This window comes from Pristiophorus japonicus, chromosome 20 (genome assembly GCF_044704955.1).
Source record: "Pristiophorus japonicus isolate sPriJap1 chromosome 20, sPriJap1.hap1, whole genome shotgun sequence".
NCBI lineage: Eukaryota > Metazoa > Chordata > Chondrichthyes > Pristiophoridae > Pristiophorus > Pristiophorus japonicus.
The window spans coordinates 89,505,459-89,524,509 of NC_091996.1; the positions used below are offsets into that span (position 1 = coordinate 89,505,459).

General features: G+C 52.9%; 1 protein-coding gene across 2 annotated transcripts in view; it reads right to left on the minus strand.

The window, feature by feature from the left end:
- LOC139232665 (vigilin-like) overlaps nt 1–19,051 on the minus strand; it is a 140,025-nt gene that overhangs the window by 113,639 nt on the left and 7,335 nt on the right. For both annotated transcript variants that reach the window (XM_070863130.1, XM_070863131.1), the window contains exon 2: nt 1,411–1,492. The gene's annotated coding sequence lies outside the window, so the exon portion shown is untranslated. The remainder of the gene's footprint in view (nt 1–1,410; nt 1,493–19,051) is intronic.

Below are 19,051 nucleotides of genomic sequence, written 5' to 3' on the forward strand. Positions count from 1 at the left end.
TATCTCTCCTCATAGGACAATCCCCCCATCCCAGGAATCAGTCTGGTGAACCTTCGTTGCACTCCCTCTATGGCAAGTATATCCTTCCTTAGGTAAGGAGACCCAAACTGTACACAATACTCCAGGTGCAGTCTCACCAGGGCCCGATATAATTGCAGTAAGACGTCTTTACTCTTATACCCAAATCCTCTTGTAATAAAGGCCAACATACCATTTGCTTTCTGAATTGCTTGGTGTACCGGCATGTTAACTTTCAGTGATTGGTGTGCAAGGACACCCAGGTCCCTCTGAACACCAACACTTCCCAATCTCTCACCATTTAAAAAATACTCTGCTTTTCTATTCTAATAGTCACGGGCTAGTTATCGGGCAGCGACTGGCTGCCAGTTACAGGGCGGGCATCAGCAGAGGTCTAGGCACACGGTGTATTGGAGGTTTACGCTGCTCAGTGGGGTGTGGGGTAGCTGCCGAAAGGACATTTTGTGAGAGATAGTTGAGGAGGAGGACAGTTACTTGCTGCACATTAACCTTTCACTCGCACGTTTCAAAGAAAAGCCTGATCCCAGCGGTGGTTAAACCTTTCACCCATTTAGTGAGCTGGTTTGAGCACAGTTTCAACTTCCTACTCAGCTTCCAAGGTCAGCCGTGGTTCAGTGGGTAGCACACTCGCTTCTGAGTCAGAAGGTTGTGGGTTCGAGTCCCACTCCAGGGACTTGAGCACATAAAATCTAGGCTGGCATCCCAGTGCAGTGCTGAGGGAGTGCCGCACTGTCAGAGGTGTGATAGAGCTGCCTCGAGTGGTCTACTGCTCCGCCTAGTGGACAACCGATGCAATGCAACTGCTGCTGTATATAATAAAAGGATCACGCAACGAGGTCACATGACAAGGTCCTGTAAGCACCATCTTGTGTGTGTGATGTCGTAAAGAAGATATCTCAGTGGGTTCGAGTCCCACTCCAGGGACATGAGCGCATAAAGCCAGGCTGACCCTCCCAGTGTCAGTGCTGAGGGAGCGCCGTACTGTCGGAGGTGCTGTATTTCGGATGAGACGTTAAACCCCAGGCCCCATCTTCTCTCTCAGGTGGGCATAAAAGATCCTGTGGCACTATTCCGAAGAAGAGCAGGGGAGTTCTCCCCGGTGTCCTGGGGCCAATATATATCCCTCAATCAAAATAACAAAAACAGATTAGCTGGGTCATTATCACATCGCTGTGTGTGGGAGCTTGCTGTGCGCAAATTGGCTGCCGGGTTTCCCACATTTCAATTAGAGTACTTCATTGGCTGTAAAGCGCTTTGGGACATCCCGAGGTGGCGAAAGGCGCTATATAAATGCAAGTCTTCCTTTCTCTCACTGTGCCACCCAGCCCGACTACATTTGTTCTAATTCGCCGCAGCGCCGACTAAACTCACCTGCGATAAGGTCTAAAGCCAGATAAGTCCGTCCTGAACAAGGCTACCGGCGTCGCTTCAGTGTGACTCTATGTCTTTGGTCCTGTGGGGAAAGGAGAAGCAGACGGTAGTTAGTATCACAACTCTTCTCTTTGCTAAGAACACGGCCGCATGGAGATATTAAGCGTTACAGCAGCAACCGGACCAAAATCACAGAGCTAAACTGCTCAGGGAAATACAACAACGCACTTGCATTTATACAGCGCCTTTGTTGGAGTCAGAAGAGACAGACTTCTCTGTGGCGGATTGGCGCTCCACTTTCTGGAAAGGCACTCCACCTCGAGTCTTTGCCGTAAAATTGTCCGGCCCTGCCGGTGCTGGTTATGAGGTGCGGAGCAGCAGGTGAAGTTTCTAAGCAGGGTGCTCCAGACTTGACCATTCCTGGCCGGCCTCCCACATTCTACTCTACGTAAACTAGAGCTGATTCAAAACTCGGCTGCCCCGCGTCCTAACTCGCACCGAGTCCCGCTCACCCATCACCCCCTGTGCTCACTGACCCCGTGTCTTAACTCGCACCGAGTCCCGCTCACCCATCACCCCCTGTGCTCGCTGTCCCGTGTCCTAACTCGCACCGAGTCCTGCTCACCCATCACCCCCTGTGCTCGCTGCCCTGTGTCCTAACTCGCACCGAGTCCCGCTCACCCATCACCCCCTGTGCTCGCTGCCCTGTGTCCTAACTCGCACCGAGTCCCGCTCACCCATCACCCCCTGTGCTCGCTGCCCCGTGTCCTAACTCGCACCGAGTCCCGCTCACCCATCACCCCCTGTGCTCACTGCCCCGCGTCCTAACTCGCACCGAGTCCCGCTCACCCATCACCCCCTGTGCTCACTGCCCTGTGTCCTAACTCGCACCGAGTCCCGCTCACCCATCACCCCCTGTGCTCGCTGCCCCCGTGTCCTAACTCGCACCGAGTCCTGCTCGCCCATCACCCCGTGCTCGCTGCCCCCGTGTCCTAACTCGCACCGAGTCCCGCTCACCCATCACCCCCTGTGCTCACTGCCCTGTGTCCTAACTCGCACCGAGTCCCGCTCACCCATCACCCCCTGTGCTCGCTGACCCCGTGTCTTAACTCGCACCGAGTCCCGCTCACCCATCACCCCCTGTGCTCGCTGCCCCGTGTCCTAACTCGCACTGAGTCCCGCTCACCCATCGCCCCCTGTGCTCGCTGCCCCGTGTCCTAACTCGCACCGAGTCCCGCTCACCCATCACCCCCTGTGCTCACTGACCTACATTGGTTCTCGGTTAAGCATCGCCTCAATTTCAAAATCCTCATCCTTGTTTACAAATCCCTCCATGGCCCTCGCCCCCTCCCTATCTCTGTAATCTCCTCCAGCCCCACAATCCCCCGAGATGTCTGCGCTCCTCTAATTCTGCCCTCCTGATCATCCCTGATTATAATCGCTCCACCACTGGTGGCCGTGCCTTCTGTTGCCTGGGACCCAAGCTCTGGAACTCCCTCCCTAAACCTCTCTACCTACCTCTCTTTCCTCCTTCAAGACGCTCCTTAAAACCGACCTCTTTGACCAAGCTTTTGGTCACCTGCGCTAATTTCTACTTATGCAGCTCGGTGTCAAATGGTTTGTCCCATAATACTCCTGTGAAGCGCCTTGAGACGGTTCAATACGTTAAAGGTGCTATATAAATACAGGGTTGTTGTTATTGTTGATACGGATGGGAACATTTGCTCCTGAAGGGATGGACCATTTGCCTGCACCGTGTTAAGGCTTCTGTAAGCACCACTCTGTTACAGCTCCTGCAGATGCCAGACAGTAGACTCGGGCCTGCCTCGGTTGCTGAAGGTATGGTTCGGCACCAGATGGAGCAGGAACGTAGGCACAGGAGTCGGCCATTTAGCCCCTCGAGCCTGCTCCGCCATTCAATTAGATCACGGCTGATCTCAAGCTCATTTACTTACCTCCCTTAACTTGATCCCCTGACCTGACAAAAATGACACAGAATTTACAGAACCAAAACAGGCCATTCGGCCCAACTGGTCCACACTGGAGTAAACGCTTCAAGGTCACCCTCAAAGCCTCCTTGGAAAAATGTAACAGCCCCACCGACTCTTGGGAATCCCTGGCCTAGGACCAGGGCTCAAAGTGGAGGAGGAGCATCCGGGAAGGTGCCGAACACCTCGAGCCTCTTCGCCGGGAGCACGCGGAAGCCAAGCGCAAACAGCGGAAGGAGCGCACGTCAACCCAAGCCCCCCCACCCACCCGTCCCTCCAACCACCTTCTGCCCCAGACACCGCCTGTGACAGAGACTGTAGGTCCCGCATTGGTCTCATCAGTCCCCTTACAACTCATGTTAGACTGGAAGCAAGTCATCCTCGACTCCGGGGGACTGCCTCAGAAGAAGCAGCAGCTATTTGCTTCAAGCACTCCCTGTGGTAGCGAGCATATCGATCCCATAGGAGCAGGAGGAGGCCATTCAGCCCCTCCAGCCTGTTCCGCCATTCGATGAGATCACGGCAGACCTGCAACTTAACTCCATATACCCACCTTGGTTCCGTCGCCTTTAATACCCTTGCCCAACAAAAATCTATCCATCTCGTCTTGAGTCTTGAAGGCTCCGACTGCCCCCAGCATTGACAGCATAGTTGGGTGGGAGGATTCGAGATTGCCATGATCGCTGGGTCCCCGGTAAGGTGGGCAGCGAAAACGCTACAAGGACACCCTCAAAGCCTCCCTGATAAAGTGCAACATCCCCACTGACACCTGGGAGTCCCTGGCCAAAGACCAGTCTGCCCTAAGTGGAGGAAGTGCATCAGGGAGGGCGCTGAGCACCTCGAGTCTTGTCGCCGAGAGCATGCAGAAAACAAGCGCAGGCAGCGGAAGGAGCGTGCGGCAAACAAGTCCCACCCACCCTTTCCTTCAACCACTGTCTGTCCCACCTGTGACAGGGTCTGTGGCTCTTGTATTGGACTGTTCAGCCATCAAAGAACTCACTTCAGGAGTGGAAGCAAGTCTTCCTCGATTCCGAGGGACTGCCTCTGATGGTGATAGGATGGTGATTCCAGGCAGCTGCATCCTCAGCAGCGGAGGAGCAACCTACCCCAGCCCCCGCTACCGAGCCTGATCACCATCTACTGAGCTCTGCTGAAAAGTCTCGGTCACCTGGTGGGGCCAGGGGGCTGAGCTCGGCTGCGAGGGCCTCCCGCGGCCAAACTGGTGCGCTTACGGCCGCCGGCCAGCACACACGTGGGCAGGGCCGTGTGAGCGAGGTGGCCAGGGACCTGTGGGAAGTGCATTCCTTTCCGAGAATCGCCAGTCTGCGAGGCCGAGGAGCGCAAGACAAGAATAGAGGGGGAGCCAGGCAAAAGGGGTATACTAACCATGAATTGTCTGGGTCACCCAAGGCTTTCATCGAGCAAGTCTTATCCTGAAGCTGGCTCGGTCAGGCACTTATGACGTCAGGCGTGACAAGCGGGGTTATTGTTGCATCATTCTATTTACAGCCGTGTCTCTGTGACCTCATCACACTGCAGCTCAGAGAGACCGGAGATGGTAAATGCAGGACAGAGAGGGAGGTGCGGAAAGAGCAGACACAGGGACAAGAGCAGGCCTCCAAATCTCGAGGCATTAGGAGTGGGAGATATTAAAGTTACTTAGCCAATATTTTTATTTTATAAAACACTGATCTTACACACACATATAGATAAACGTACCCACACACACGCGCACACACACTTGCACACCCACACACGCATGCACAAACGCAGACACACAAGCACACACACACGCGCACAATTGCAAACCCACACGCAAACGCAGACACACACACAGGCGCACAAATTTACACACAGACACACACACGCACTTGCACACACACATGCACAAATGCACAAACCCACACATGCGCACACACACACGCACTAATCCGCAAACCCACACGCAAACACAGGCACTTGCACGTGCACAAATGCACAAATCCACACACAAACGCAAACCCACTCAAAGGCAGACACACACACACAGGCGCACAAATCTACACAGATACATGCGCGCGCACACACGCAGTTGCACACACACATGCACAAACCCGCACACAAACTCACGACACACGCGCGCACTTGCACGCGCACAAATCTACACACCAACGCAGACACACACACCGCATGCACACTCAGACACACACGCGAACACACACACGTGCAGATACACATATATACGTGAACACACACACGTGCAGATACACATATGTGCATACACACACACAGACACACATGTGCACAGATGCACATATACATACACACACACATAGCACACAGCCAGAGGTCATTCGGAGTTAAATTGCTCTTTCGCGAGATGGAAATTTCTGGCTCCAGGTCAGAAACAGCACGAAATGCCTGCCTTTCTTGCGGATTTTTTGTTACATGCCTCTGACACCCTGAAGTAGGATATCTAAGCTGTGATGAGCACTCCCAAAACACGCAGATAAATGAGATGGCATGTTCCATAAACAAAGCCCAGCAGATTATTAGAACCTCAGTGGGTTTTGTGTTAAAAAGCTGATCATTTTAGGCAAATCGATTTCAAAATGTTTAGTACAATATACCTTCTGATGGAATCCACCTTGGAGTTCAGAAGCCTCGGGCTACAGAGAGATCGATGCTTGCTCAAAAGGTAGCAGTGAATTAAACATCAGATCCCACCGATTCAGATTACAGACCCGAAGCCTGTCACTCCCTGGAACAGCAGCCTGCTACACTAACCAGCTCCACTGCGCGCTCAAATGGATTTTCAGAACACGACAGATTAAAACCGCTGCAATATCCATTCACTCTGGTGGCTCAGTGGGCAGCACTCACTCTCTCTCTCTCTCTCTCTCTCGTCTCTGAGTCAGAAGGTTGTGGGTTCAAGTCCCGCTCCAGGGACTTGAGCACAAAATCCAGGCCGACACTCCCACAGTGCAGCGCTGAGGGAGTGCCGCACGGTCAGAGGTGCTGTCTTTCGGACGAGACGATAATCCGTCTGCCCCCTCAGGTGGACGTCAATGATCCCATTATTTCGAAGGGGAGCAGGGGGAGTTATCCCCGGTGTCCTGAGGCCAATATTCATCCCTGAACCCAACATCAGTAAAGAAACAGGTTATCTTGTCATTATATCATTACTGTTTTGGGGAGCTTGCTGTGTGCAGATTGGGGGTTTACAAATCCCTCCGTGGCCCTCGCCCCTCCCTATCTCTGTAATCTCCTCCAGCCCCACAACCCCCCCCCCCCCCCACCGAGATGTCTGCGCTCCTCTAATTCTGCCCTCTTGAGCATCCCTGATTATAATCGCTCCACCATTGGTGGCCGTGCCTTCAGCTGCCTGGGCCCCAAGCTCTGGAACTCCCTCCCTAAACCTCTCCGCCTCTCTACCTTTATTTCCTACATCATCATCATCATAGGCAGTCCCTCGGAATCGAGGAAGACTTGCTTCCACTCTTAAAACGAGTTCTTAGGTGGCTGAACAGTCCAATGCGAGAACCACAGTCCCTGTCACAGGTGGGACAGGTTTGCCGCACGTTGCCGGCGCTTGATTTCTGCATGCTATTGGCGATGACGTTACAACAGTGACTACACAAAAAAAAAGTACTTCATTGGCTGTAAAGCGCTTTGAGACGTCTGGTGGTCGGAAAAGGCGCTATATAAATGCAAGTCTTTCTTTCTTTTCGACGCTCCTTAAAACCTACCTCTTTGACCAAGCTTTTGGTCACCTGCCGTAGTATCTTGTGTGGCTTGGTGGCAAATTTATTTTGTCTTAAGTACTCCTGTGGCGCGCCCTGGGACGTTTTACAACAGCAAAGACGCTATATCAATACAAGTTGTTGTTGTTGTTGTTGTCCAGAGGTTATCAAAGGCGCTGGAGAAACGCAAGTCCTTCTTTCGCTCTCCAACCCGTTGCTTCTTTCGCTCTCCTCTGCAGCTGTGTCTGGAGCAGGGCTTCTGGCCTCTCTGGAGGCCCGTGACGGCACCTTGTCTGCCGCTGAGGGTGGGGGGAGCGGCCCTCAGTGACAGACTTAGATGAGCGTTGGCGAAGGCTGTGGCGGGGGAATTCAGAAGGTACAGATGGGACGCACGGTGGGACCCGACTGAGCAGTACACTCGAGGCTCGGAAGTATCTTAATGGAGAGAACGCTTAATTAGATACGCTGCGAGCCCCAGCTAATATTTCACTCCAGGAAACCATTCAGGTTTTTAAGTAAAGCCTGGGTCTGCGGCCACTCTGGTTAATTAAACGTTTTTTTTATTAGCAGAAACTCCTTGGTGAGTTTGGCCCTTGTGATAACGCGAGCGGTGTCTGCACTAGAACGCGCAGTGCCACAGTCAAGTACTCCCTGTTCGCCACCATAAATCCATTTGGCATTGAGCTGCCTGTTTGTGAAGGCACGCTTTGACAAAAGAGATCATTTTTATTCTAAGGCCTCTTCATTGCTTTCCTTGCAAATGCAGATTTATATAGCTCTCCAAAGGCTTGGCGAGTCTATCCGAGTGTGTTGCCTGGGTCAGACGGAGCAGAATTTACCCGGGATCCATCGAGTGTAGCTGGTCTTACCGAGGGCGCTGCGAATAGCTCTGAAGAGAATCCGTGGAACCGTATCGCGGCAAAAAAGCCAGTGCCCTCGGTAGAGCTGGGGGGAAACCTGGGCCAGAAATCAACTTGCATTTGTATAGCGCCTTTATAAAGCAGTAAGACATCCCCGAGCGCTTCACAGGGAGCGATTATCACACAACATTTCACTACCATAAGGATAACCTGGGTCAAAGAGCTGGCTCCGGTCAGAAGTGGGGTTCTGTAGCTGTGCTGGTGCAGTGCTACAGTACACTGACTGCTGCAGCACAGAGTGGCAGGATATGGGTCTGTAACTACATAGCACGAGTGTCTCACCTCCTGACTCCCTCTCCAGCATCTCATCATCATCACCTTGGCAGTCCCCCGAAGCGAGGATGACTTGCTTCCGAAAAGGGATGAGCTCACAGGTGTTTCAATGAAGGACCTAATATTCCGGATCCCGAACTACATCCTGAAGGGTGGACGATACCTGTGGGTGGATTTTTTTAACGTGGGGTGACCGTTGCACACCAGCCACCACACGGGCTTGACAGAGCGAGGTCTTGGTCCAGTGGCAAGGGTTAACCAAGACGACTGGAGACCAGCTCTGCTGCACGGACCTAGTGCGTGCACATATCGCACAGTGTGGGCTGGGCCCGTGCTGCCTCTGGGCCCTCGCCTCTTCTGGGCCCCCGAACTCACGCCTCTCCTGGGCCCCGGTCACTTCCCTCTACGGACTCTTGCCGCTCCTGCTGGGCCTGCCCGTACTGCAATCAGCGACCTGGCTTCGTAGCCGTCGCCCTCCTGCAACAGCACGCGCTGCTCCCTGCCGTGGTATGCCACCGCACACTGCTCCCTCCAATGGCCCCAGCCTGCTGATGGTCTTGCAGGCTGGGAACCCGCCGATTTCCACCACCTACAAGGCACAAGTCTCTCGATCACTGTATTGGTACCGGTCCCGATATGCTGTGATTCTGCAACCCAGCTCCCTTCAGTGTGTGTAAAAACCAGCGAGCGCATCAGGACAATCTTAGGTCAGAAGTGGCGTTCTGTAACTGAGCTGGTGCAGTGCTACAGCACACTGAGTGCTGCAGAGTGGCAGGATATGGGTCTGTAACTACTGGCACGAGTGTCTCACCTCCCGACTCCCTCTCCAGCATCTACAAGGCACAAGTCAGGAGTGTGATGGAACACTCTCCACTTTGCCTGGATGAGTGCAGCTCCAACAACACTCGAGAAGCTCGACACCATCCAGGACAAAGCAGCCCGCTTGATCAGCACGCTACCCACCACCTTCAGCACTCACTCCCTCCACCACCGGCACCCCCTGGCTGCAGTGTGCACCATCGACAAGATGCACTGCAGCAACTCGCCAAGGCTTCTTCGGCAGCACCTCCCAAACCCGCCACCTCTACCGCCTAGAAGGACAAGGGCAGCAGGCGCATGGGAACACCACCACCTCCACGTTCCCCTCCCAGTCACACACCGTCCCGACTTGGACATACATCAACAACATTTATATTGCACCTTTAACGTAGCAAAATGTCCCACGGCGGTGAACAAGAGCGATATCAATAAAAACATTTTTTGACACCGAGCCATACAAGGAGATATTGGGGCAGATGACCAAAAGCTTGCTCAAGGAGGTAGGTTTTAAGGAGCGTCTTAAAGGAGGAGAGAGGCGGAGAGGTTTAGGGAGGGGATTCCAGAGCTGAGGGAATTAAAATGGGACATTCATGCCGCTCGACATTTGCAACCATTGTTGAAAGAAGTATGAATTGCGCCGGGTTTACTGTAGTCACAATAATCCAACGACGTGGATTCAAAGTTAAAAACACTGGGCTTCCCACAGCCAAGAAGCTCGGCTGAGAAGATCTGGCTGCATTCAACCGATGGTTTTAAAAGATGGATTGCGCTTGATGGGGAAGGATGGTACACCGGGTAATATAAACACATTGGAATGATACGGCACAGAAAGAGGCCACTCGGCCCATTGATCCTGTGCCAACTCTTTGAAAGAGCGATCCAGTTAATCCCACTCGCAATGAGACCTGGGTGTCATGGGACATCAGTCATTTAAAGTTGGCATGCAGGTACAGCAGGCGGTGAAGAAGGCAAATGGCATGTTGGCCTTCATAGCGAGAGGATTTGAGTATAGGAGCAGTTGTACAGGGCCTTGGTGAGGCCTCACCTGGAATATTGTGTTGAGTTTTGGTCTCTTAATCTGAGGAAGGACGTTCTTGCTATTGAGGGAGTGCAGCGAAGGTTCACCAGACTGATTCCCAGGATGGCAGGACTGACACATGAGGAGAGACTGGATCGACTGGGCCTGTATTCATTGGAGTTTAGAAGGATGAGAGGGGATCTCATAGAAACATATAAAATTCTGACGGGACAGGACAGGTTAGATGCGGGAAGAATGTTCCCGATGTTGGGGAACTCCAGAACCAGGGGACACAGTCTAAGGATAAGGGGTAGGCCATTTAGGACCGAGATGAGGAGAAACCTCTTCACTCAGAGAGTTGTTAACCTGTGGAATTCCCTACCGCAGAGAGTTGTTGATTCCAATTCATTGGATACATTCAAGAGGGAGTTAGATATGGCCCTTACGGCTAAAGGGATCAAGAGCTATGGAGAGAAAGCAGGAAAGGGGTGCTGAGGTGAATGATCAGCCATGATCTTATTGAATGGTGGTGCAGGCTCGAAGGGCCTACTCCTGCGCCTATTTTCTATGTTTCGATGTTTCTACTCTTCCCCCGTAGACCGGTAGTATTTTTGCTTCAAGTCTACATCCAATTCCCTTTTGAAAGCAACGACTGAATCCGCTTCCACGCAGTGCATTCCGGATCACGATAACTTGCTCCATAAAACAAGTTCCCTCTTGTAGCCTCCGGTTCTGTCGACAATTACCCTAAAAACCTGTGTCCTCTGGTTACCGAGCTTCCTGCCACTGGAAACAGTTCCTCTTCATTTACTCTGCCAAAACCCTTCATGCTTTTGCACACCGCTGTCAAATCTCCTTCTCTGCTCTGAGGAGAACAGCCCCAGCTTTTCCCTGTCTCTTCACATAACCAAAGTTCCTCGACCCTGGTACAGTTCAACATTTAGGATTATGCAACAATTCCATCAAGGACATTTCGCGGGACACCAGCATCACCAGCCAGCGCATTACGTGACAGCAAAAGGCGTGCAACTTAAACCAAGGTGGTGAAATAATGTGCCAATTCGCTGCTCTTAATGCAACACCTCAAACTGCTCCCACGCACAAGGCAGGAGTGCGATGGAACACTCTCCACTTGCCTGGATGAGTGCAGCTCCAACAACACTCGAGAAGCTCGACACCATCCAGGACAAAGCAGCCCGCTTGACCGGCACACTACCCACCACCTTCAACATTCACTCCCTCCACCACCGGCGCCCCCTGGCTGCAGTGTGCACCGTCTACAAGATGCACTGCAGCAACTCGCCAAGGCTTCTTCGGCAGCACCTCCCAAACCCGCCACCTCTACCCCCTAGAAGGACAAGGGCAGCAGGCGCATGGGAACACCACCACCTCCACGTTCCCCTCCCAGTCACACACCGTCCCGACTTGGAAATATATCGGCCGTTCCTTCATCGTCGCTGGGTCACAATCCTGGAACTCCCTCCCTAACAGCACTGTGGGAGCACCTTCACCACACGGACTGCAGCGGTTCAAGAAGGCGGCTCACCACCACCTTCTCGAGGGGCAATTAGGGATGGGAATTAAACGCCGGCCTCGCCAGCGACGCCCACATCCCAGGGAAGAATGAAACAAAAAAGCACCAGGGACGCACCTGTAACCGCCGACACTGCACCCTCGCATCGCACAGCTCTCTCCGGACACAGCGCAGCAGCGAAGTGGACGGAGGCGCCGTTTGGCTGCTTCGCCACGGGTCAAATGGACAGGGTCGAGGAACGTCACCCACCCATCGTTGCGTCTGACACACTGACAGCCTCGGGAGCCGGTTGCTGCTGTCCTGTGTGGCGTTCCAGCAAACCTGTGCACGCATCACAGGTGCACACTTTCCTTAGGGAAGACGGAGCCGCCAACAGCAACAGCTGAATAACAACCCTCCCTCTCTGGCTGTGTGGCAACCTGTTTAATAGCTCGGGAGGAGCATTTTTCTCATTAAATCAGTTTGCATCATCTGAGATACAAACAAGCTCCTAAAATTATGAGGGGCCTGGATAGAGTGGATAGGAAAAACTTATTTAACTCAGCAGAGAGGTCAACAACCAGGGGGCATAGATTTAAAGTAATTGGGGGGAGGTTTAGAGAGTATTTGAGGAGAACGTTCTTCACCCAGAGGGTGGTGGGGGTCTGGAACTCACTGCCTGAAAGGGTGGTAGAGGCAGAAACCCTCACCACATTTAAAAAGTACTTGGATGTGCACTTGAAGTGCCGTAACCTACAGGGCTACGGACCAAGGTCTCCACTCAGCCTCCTCTGTTCCAAAGGAAACAACCCCAGCCTATGTAATCTTTCCTCATAGCTAAAATTCTCCAGTCCTGGCCACAACCTCGTAAATCTCCCTCTCTATTCTCTGGGAAGTTTTAGGAAACCAGGAGAGATCTGAGCTAAGGATCATCATCATAGGCAGTCCCTCGGAATCGAGGAAGACTTGCTTCCACTCTAAAAAATGAGTTCTTAGGTGGCCGAACAGTCCAATACGGGAATTACAGTCTCTGTCACAGGTGGGACAGACAGTGGTTGAGGGAAAGGGTGGGTGGGACTGGTTTGCCGCACGCTCCTTCCGCTGCCTGCGCTTGCTTTCTGCACGCTCTCGGCGACGAGACTCGAGGTGCTCAGCGCCCTCCCGGATGCTCTGCCTCCACTTAGGGCGGACTGGTCTTTGGCCAGGGACTCCCCAGGTGCCGGTGGGGGTGTTGCACTTTATCAGGGAGGCTTTGAGGGTGTCCTTGAAACGTTTCCTGAGCTAAGGATACTGCCTTACAGAAGGTGGAACATGGTATCACATGCAGTGGTTGAGGCGAAAGATACAGAAGGATATGCTGACTGGCTGAGATGACGTAACATGGGACGAAGCTCGTGTGGAGCATGAACACTGGCACGGACCAGTTGGGCCGAATGGACGGTTTCTGTGCTGTAATTTCGATGCAATACACCAACACCCAGTTTTCAAAATGAAAATCGAAGAATTGCAATTTGCATATTTCTAATTTCCTTTTGCCATCAATAGTTGCTAATGGTTTTGGTGATTTCACTGAGGGGAACCGGGTTGGGAGAGCTCAGCGGCGGGGCAGGAGCTGAATTGACAACAACTTGTATTTATATAGCGCCGTTAACGTAGTGAAACATCCCAAGGCGCTTCACAGGAGTGTTAGGAGATTAAAAAATTTGACACCGAGCCGCATAAGGAGAAATGAGCGCAGCTGACCAAAGGCTGGGTCAAAGAGGTAGGTTGTAAGGAGCGTCTTGAAGGAGGAAAGAGAGGTAGAGAGGCGGAGAGGTTTAGGCAGGGAGTTCCAGAGCTTGGGGCCCAGGCAACAGAAGGCACGGCCACCGATGGTTGAACGATTATAATCAGGGATGCTTAAGAGGTGCGCAGACATCTCGGGGGGTTGTGAGGCTGGAGGAGATTACAGAGAGAGGGAGGGGGCGAGGGCCATGGAGGGATTTGTAAACAAGGATGAAAATTTTGAAATCGAGGCATTGCTTAACTGGGAGCCAATGTAGGTCAGTGAGCACAGGGGGTGATGGGTGAGCGGGACTCGGTGCGAGTTAGGACACAGGGCAGTGAGCACAGGGGGTGACGGGTGAGCGGGACTCGGTGCAAGTTAGGACACGAGGCAGCGAGCACAGGGAGTGATAGGTGAATGGGATTTGGTGCGAGTTAGGACACGGGGCAGTGAGCACAGGGGGTGATGGGTGAGCGGGACTCGGTGCGAGTTAGGACACGGGGCAGCGAGCACAGGGAGTGATGGGTGAGTGGGACTTGGTGCAAGTTAGGACACGGGGCAGCGAGCACAGGGGGTGATGGGTGAGCAGGACTCGGTGCGAGTTAGGACACAGGGCAGCGAGCACAGGGGTGATGGGTGAGTTTGACTCGGTGCGAGTTAGGACACGGGGGCAGCGAGCACACGGAGTGATGGGTGAGCGGGACTCGGTGCGAGTTAGGACACGGGGGCAGCCGAGTTTTCAATCACCTCTAGTTTATGTAGGGTAGGAGGTGGGAGGCCGGCCAGAATGAACACAAGTGGAAGCAGCGCAAACACCACTCCCTGGGGCTGCGCGATTACCATCGGACGCACGCCGTCGCCAGAGAGGTGCCCAGCGGAATCCAGGACACTTCCCCGCCGGAAAAGAGGGAAAGCAGAAAGCTAACACCGCCCTCACCCCCTCCTATCTCACACACCTACCAGCAGCTCCCACTGATAGGAGAATTCGATCAGAATCTTGGCCTTGGCGATCGGAAGGCAGATCAGTGCAGGGGAATTACAGGGCATACAGAGAAAGGACTACTAAACGATCAGTTGAGCCAAAGCTCTCGATCACTGTATTGGTACCGGTCCCGATTCAGTGCCTTATGCTGGCAGGCCCTGTGATTCTGCAACCCAGCTCCCTTCAGTGTATGTGGAAACCAGCGAGCGCATCAGAACAATCTTCGGTCAGAAGTGGCGTTCTGTAACTGAGCTGGTGCAGTGCTACAGCACACTGAGTGCTGCAGAGTATGGGTCTGTAACTGCTGGCACGAGTGTCTCACCTCCCGACTCCCTCTCCACCATCTACAAGGCACAAGGCAGGAGTGTGATGGAAAACTATCCACTTGCCTGGATGACTGCAGCTCCAACAACACTCGAGAAGCTCGACACCATCCAGGACAAAGCAGCCCGCTTGATGGGCACGCTACCCACCACCTTCAACATTCACTCCCTCCACCACCGGCGCACCCTGGCTGCAGTGTGCACCATCTACAAGATGCACTGCAGCAACTCGCCAAGGCTTCTTCGGCAGCACCTCCCAAACCCGCGACCTCTACCCCCTAGGACAAGGGCAGCAGGCGCATGGGAACACCACCACCTCCACGTTCCCCTCCGAGTCACACACACCATCCTGACGAGGAAATATAGCAACAACAACAACATTTATATAGCATCTTTAATGTAGCAAAATGTCCCACGGAACAAGTGTAATATCAATAAAGACATTTTTGACACTGAGCCACATAAGGAGATATTGGGGCAGGTGATCACAAGCTTGGTCAAAGAGGTAGGTTTTAAGGAGCATCATAAAGGAGGAGAGAGCGTTTAAGAAGAGAATTCCAGAGCTAAGGGCTCAGGCGGCTGAAAGCACAGCCGTTCCTTCATCGTCGCTGGGTCACAATCCTGGAACTCCCTCCCTAACAGCACTGTGTGGGAGCACCTTCACCACATGGACTGCAGCGGTTCAAGAAGGCGGCTCACCACCACCTTCTCAAGGGGCAATTAGGGACGGGCAATAAATGACCAGCGACGACCACATTGGGTGAATGAATAAAGAAAAAATTTTCACATTTCTCAAGCGCCTTTTACCACGTCAGGATGTCCCAAAGCTCTTTACAGCCAATGAAGTACTTTTTGGAGAGTTGTCACTAGTGTAATGTGGGAAACGCGGCAGCCAACTTGCGCACAGCAAGGTTCCACGAACACCAATGTGGTAATGACCAGATAATCTGTTTTAGTTATGTTGATTAAGGAATAAATATTGGTCCCAGGAGACCGAGGAGAAGTCCCCCTACACTTCCTCGAAATAGTGGCCGTGGGATCTTTTACGTCCACCTGAGAGAGCAGACGGGGCCTCGGTTTAACGTCTCATCCGAAAGACGGCACCTCCGACAGTGCGGCGGATCACGAGGAGTGTCAGCCTAGGTTTTTGTGCTCGAGTCTCTGGAGTGGGACTTGAACCTGCGACCCTCTGACTCGGAGGCGAGAGAGAGTGCGGCCCACTGAGCCACGGCTAACTCGAGGGTGGGATCTCCCAGCGGGACTTGCCGGCAACCTGCCGATGGCCACAACTGCCAAGTACCCGGGGTGTAGGTCACCTGTCCACCCTTGTGGCCTGGAGGATGGAATGAGCTGCAGGAGGACCCAAAGGGATGCAGAGCAAACAGTGCTGGCAAACAAGGCGACACTCTAGCCTGCCTGTGTAGCTTCGTTATCAATAGATTACTTGAGAATTCAATTAAAGGACGATTGACTGAGAATCGTCTAAGTCCTGGATACATGGGATAGCAAAGGATATACGGCACAGAAACAGGCCGTTCGGCCCAACCAGTCCATGCCGGCGTTTATGCTCCACTCAAGCCTCCTCCCGTCTTTCCTCATCTAAATCTATCAGCATAACCCTCTATTCCCTTCTCCCCCATATGTTTGTCCAGCCTCCCCTTAAATGCATCGATATTATTCACCTCAACCCCTCCCTGTGGCAGCGAGTTCCACATTTTCACCGCTCTCTGGGTAAAGAAGTTTCTCCTGAATTCCCCACTGGATTTCACAGAAAGTTACAGCACGGAAGGAGGCCATTCGGCCCATCGTGTCCGTGCCGGCCGACAAAGAGCCACCCAGCCTAATCCCACTTTCCAGCTCTCGGTCCGTAGCCCTGTAGGTTACGGCACTTCAGGTGCACATCCAAGTACTTTTTAAATGTGGTGAGGGTTTCTGCCTCTACCACCCTTTCAGGCAGTGAGCTCCGCCCCAGACCCCCACCACCCTCTGGGTGAAGACATTTCCCCTCAAATCCCCTCTAAAATTCCTACCAATTACTTTAAATCTATGCCCACTGGTTGTTGACCCCTCTGCTAAGGAAATAGGTCCGTCCTATCCACTCTATCTAGGCCCTTCATAATTTTATACACCTTGGTGACCATCTTATATTAATGGCTTCTAGTTATGCTCTTCCCCACAAGTGGAGACACTCTCTCTGTATCCACTCACCTTTCATAATTTATAAAGACCTCTATTAGGTCACCCCCTCAGCCTTCTATTTTCAAGAGAAAAGAGACCCAGCCTGTTCATCCTTTCCTGATATGTACACCCTCGCATTTCTGGTATCATCCTTGTAAATCTTCTCCGCATCCTCTCCAGTGACTCTATATCCTTTTTATAATATGGCGACCAGAACTGTACGCAGTGCTCCAAGTGCGGTCTAACCACGGTTCGATACAGGTTTAGCATAACTTCTCTACTTTTCAATTCTATACCCCTAGAAATAAACCGTAATACTGAGCAATCACATGCCTTTGGGAAAGGGTTTTAAGCCTGAGGAGGAAAAATATGCCTTTAGGGTAGCAGTTGCCAATCATCTGTATTATGCAGCAGCAAACTACACAAAGGAAATGTTGTCACATCGTAATGATAGGTAGTCACCACAACGTGAGCTTTTAATGTGTTGAAACATCCCAAGGCACTTCACAGGAGCGATTATCAAACAAAATTTGACACCAAGGCACATAAGGAGATATTAGGGCAGGTAAAAGGGGTAGGTTTTAAGGAGCATCTTAAAGGAAAGAGAGGTAGAGAGGTTTAGGGAGGGAGTTCCAGAGCTTGGGGCCCAGGCAACAGAAGGCACAGCCACCAATGGTGAAGCAATTATAATCAGGGATGCTCAAGAGGGCAGAATTGGAGGCGCGCAGAGATCTTGGGGGGGGGGGGGGGTTGTGGGGCTGGAGGAGATTATAGGGGTAGGAACGGGGGCGAGGCCATGGAAGGATCTGAACAAAAAAATGAGAATTATAAATCTTGAGGTGTTTTCGGACCGGGAGCCAATGTAAATCAGTGATCACAGGGGGTGATGGGTGAGCGGGACTCGGTGCGAGTTAGGACACAGGGCAGCGAGCACAGGGGGTGATGGGTGAGCGGGACTTGGTGCGAGTTAGGACACGGGGCAGCGAGCACAGGGGGTGATGGGTGAGCGGGACTCTGTGCGAGTTAGGACACAGGGCAGCGAGCACAGGGGGTGATGGGTGAGCGGGACTCGGTGCGAGTTAGGACACGGAGCAGCGAGCACAGGGGGTGATGGGTGAGCGGGACTCGGTGCGAGTTAGGACACAGGGCAGCGAGCACAGGGGGTGATGGGTGAGCGGGACTCGGTGCGAGTTAGGACACGGAGCAGCAGGGTTTTGGATGAGCTGAAGTTTACGGAGGGTGGAAGCTGAGAAGCTGGCCAGGAGAGTGAGAAAGGAAATAGAGCGAGATAGAGAGGCGGAGAGGTTTAGGGTGGGAATAGTCGAGTCCGGCAGTAATCAGGGCGTGGATGAGGGTTCCAGCAGCCAATGGGCTGAAGCAGGGGCGGAGATGGGCGATGTTACGGAGGTGGAAGTAGATGACGGAGAGGATTATGGGATTTAAAGCTCAGTTCAGGATCAAATAGGTCCCGAGGTTGCTCACAGTCTGGTTCAGCCTCAGACACCGGCCATTTTGACGTCACACTCAGCCCCGACCGTCTCATTTGAGTGGACATTAAAGATCCCGGGACACTATTCGAAAAATAGGGGAAGGTCGGCCGATATTCCTTATTTGTCTCATTGCTGTATGTAGGTACCTGCCATGTGTACTGCCCTACATAACAAGTGGCTGTACTTTAAAGTGATTAATTGTATGTGAAATGCTATGGGACCATGTTATAAGATGCTATATACACACGTTTTCTCCTTGTATCCCAGCCTGGGAAAATTTTTTACACTGTGTCCTAACTCGCACCAGGTCCAGCTCACCCATCATCCCCGTGCTCGCTGCCCCGTGTCCTAGCTCACACCGAGACCTGCTCACCCATCACCCCCTGTGCTCGCTGTCCCGTGTCTTAACTCGCAACGAGTCCCGCTCACCCATCACCCCCTGTGCTCGCTGTCCCGTGTTCTAACTTGCACTGAGTCCCGCTCACCCATCACCCTGTGCTCACTGCCCCGTGTCCTAACTCGTAACCAAGTCCCGCTCACCCATCACCTCCTGTGCTCGCTGCCCCGTGTCCTAACTCGCACCGAGTCCTGCTCACCCATCACCCCCTGTGCTCGCTGCCCCGTGTCCTAACTCACACCGAGACCTGCTC